Source organism: Mandrillus leucophaeus, unplaced genomic scaffold (assembly GCF_000951045.1).
Source record: "Mandrillus leucophaeus isolate KB7577 unplaced genomic scaffold, Mleu.le_1.0 Scaffold216, whole genome shotgun sequence".
NCBI lineage: Eukaryota > Metazoa > Chordata > Mammalia > Primates > Cercopithecidae > Mandrillus > Mandrillus leucophaeus.
In genome coordinates this window covers 4,085,483-4,088,842 of record NW_012102210.1, presented here as the reverse complement: position 1 = coordinate 4,088,842, position 3,360 = coordinate 4,085,483, and the positions used below count along the sequence as shown (strand labels likewise).

At 40.5% G+C, this 3,360-nt stretch overlaps 1 pseudogene; it reads left to right on the top strand.

Moving 5' to 3' along the window:
- Window positions 1-2,068, top strand: part of LOC105540226 — a 9,243-nt pseudogene extending 7,175 nt beyond the window's left edge.
- The last annotated feature ends 1,292 nt before the right edge of the window (window positions 2,069-3,360 follow it).

Sequence of the window (3,360 nt, the reverse complement as noted above, 5' to 3'; positions counted from 1 at the left end):
TTTGGACAGCATGTTGCCACGGAAGTGATTCTCAAGGCACTGACTGGCTTCAGAAGCAACAGAAATCTCTAGAAACCACTAGTTCTTTCCTTACATGGCTGAGCTGGCATAGGCAAGAATTTTGTCAGCCAAATTGTGGCTGAACATCTTAACTCAAAAGGCCTGAAGAGTAACTGTCCACCTATTTTTACCAACTCTGTACTTCCCTCATGAGCAAAAGATAAAACTGTACCAGGCAGGAGAACCCAGTATTATCTCGTTCACAGGCCATTTGGACTGGTCTGGGCAAACTGCACTAACTCTGGCCTCTGCTTCTCTTTTCTTTGCATTGCAATAGCCCCAGGCTCCACTGAGTTAAGGCACACTTGAACCCAAATTTCTCAACTCCCAGTTTACATGGTAGTCACATTCTACAATGAATGAATGCACTCAACATTCCCAGCAGAGCACCTGGTGTTAGGTGGACCACTCTTCAGCAGGTGGTTTGGGCATGGAGTCATTTAATGCTCTCCACCTATGATGCAGCCTCAGCCTTGCCTCTGCATGTTGCAAAGTAGATTAGAGGAATTTTTTTCTCCTAAACTCCTTTTATTCTCTTTGTTCCTCTCATCTTTTGAGTCCTTGGCATTGCTTTCTTCAAAGAAAGCCTCAAAGAACTGAACATTGGCACTGTTTCTCCTTTTCAGATATTCTTTACACTTTTAATTTATATTACATTATCTAGGAGGGTTCATTCTCATTTAAATGAATGTCGTCCTTGTCAAGGTTAATATTCCCACTATTAGGTGGGGACTGAAATAAGAAACAGAAACTTAACAAAGAAGTAAAAGTGAGTATTTGCCACACAAACTGTAAGATAGAGAAGACTGCCAAAATCAGGAATAATTTTCTTATCTTTCACATTTTTCCATAAATCTCTAGAAATATAGTAAAATAAATAAGGATGTATCTGGGGGAGTTTCCTGGTCACAACCTTTTTACATTATGAGGTTGAGAGCTTGTCGCTTGGGTGTCTTTTTGTTTGTTCCAAGAATGTGTCAGAACAAATGCTTTTCATGAAATGTCACCTAGGTCAACTCCTTCGTTCATTCCATCAGTACAAGGCATTGGTCTTGGGCACTGTGCAAGTCTTAATCTGTTTCCTTAGTCCTCAGTATGTCTGGTAATATTAACTTGAGATTTCAGTTCACAGTGAGATGAACACTATGGATTAGTTAACAGTGAATGATAAATATTTATGTATCTTGTGTTTCTTATACCTTTAAAAAGTCACATTTAACATGTCATTTGAGTTAGAAAAAAACTTCCTTGCATTTTAACATCTAGCTCTCTGCCAATTTCAACTTTGTATAGATAAAGTTTTGAAAAAAACTGTTACCCACTGAATGGAAGTGAGAGTGCAGTTTCCTGGAGTTCTTCCCCAGGGAGCTCTGATCTTAAGTCTTTTAGAGCATGAAGAGCAGCATAGTGTCTCTGCTCCCTCAGAGCGTCCTTTGAGCCTCCCCATCCTATTTCATCTTTTATGGTTGGTCTAGAACCAATTTCAGGAGTGGATTCATGGTAATATGAGTGCATGTTCCAGCTGTTTTCATATTTGACAAGATGGATAAATTCCACCCCCAGGGTTATCAACACAATCAGTCTGTTTCTAGATCACTACAAAAAGGTTTTCACCAAAAAGCCATCTTCATCTTTCCCAGAAACATAGGCAGGGACCTCATAACTGAGATAGCTCTTGACTTTTGGTAGGTAGGAGGAAAGAGAGAAGACATTTAGCTGAAGGACCTGGAACCTGGGCTGTCTGATAGTCTTCAATAACAAGCACAGTGGTCTGTGGTACAATGGACTGATCAACAGAACCTTAATCAATTACTTTACATTTTTTCTGCCAGTGAAGTATAGACATGTGAAAATATGCATGAAGGCAGAGATGAGGACCCATGGTTCTGCTATAGATGAAGACATTGTCACAAGAGTGGCAGAGGAAATGACAGTTTTCCCCAAAGACAAGAAAATCTACTCAGACAAGAGCTGTAAGACTGAGCAATGACAGCTAGATGTCCACTGAGTTCTTCACCAGATGGGATAAGAGGGATTTGGGAGGCTTAGCACACGAGGGACCTTGCCTTTCAGAAACATTTTGAAGACTTCTTTGGGGTTTGGCACATTTGCACCTGTGAACTTTCAGGATATAGAAGTTTCTAAGAATTGATTTTTGAAAAGACACTAATCTGTCAAGTGCACTTGTCATTTTGCAACATGACAGCAATCCAACTGTTAATTACAGTTAAAGATAAACTATAAAATCCCCTTCACACTTACTGTTGCTGACTTTGACAGAAGTGCCTGGAAACAGCTGTGCAAGGGAGGCCTGAGGATCGAGGATTGTTTCTGACCCACAACACCCACACCTTAGAAGCTACTGTTGTGACTGAAGGTGTTCAAAGGCCCTGCTACAGTCTGAAGAGCATTAGGTTTTCACCTGCTAAAAACATTCTTCTGTTCTGTTTCTTTTTCTTCACACATAGAGGATTCACTGACTTGCGTTTTCAGTTTAAATTGGTGGCACTTAACAGGTACAAATAGTGTCTGGTGGGAGAGTATGGCCCTGCAAGCTGAGCCGTCTTGGCCTGGAGTGAACTGTCTGCATGTGGGGTGGGAGCTCCATATAAGGCCTCTGCAGAGCGGGGCAGACAGGTCCGTTACTCTGGCTGCTGATTACATCCGTGATCATGGAATTCCTTCACCCATCTCTCACTTGATATCGCTTACCCACTTGCCTTCCTTGTACCACATCTTCTCCTGACCTTCACTTGCTACTAGATTTCCCCCAGCCATATCATCACAGAGGCTAATCAGAATAAGACGGTAGCTTCGAATTTGAGTCCTTGGTTCCTGTGGTTAAATGTTTGCTATTAGCTTTAAAATATGGGTCAATCTCTTGCTTTACTCCAGAGAACCATTTGAAATTCACGGGACCTGCACCTCCTCCATGGTTCACCTTCTCCATGGTTGACATGTGCCCAGACTGAGCAGTCAGTTTGCAGATTCAACATTGCCAAAGAAGTGGGAGTATTAAACACTAGAAATGCTAAGAGTTTTCAAGGATATGTATATTTATTATAATGTTTTTACTTCGGAACTTTAGGTAATAGAAATATAGGACATTGCTTATTTTAAAACATTGAGAAGGATATAAAATGGAATAATAGCTTATTTTTCCCCAGATACTCATAAAACAAATGGTATGAATTTTTTTAACTTTTATTTTAAGTTCAAGGGTGCATATGCAGGTACATAGGTTAACTTGTGTCATGGGGGTTTGTTGTACAGATTATTTCATCACCCAGGTATTAAGCC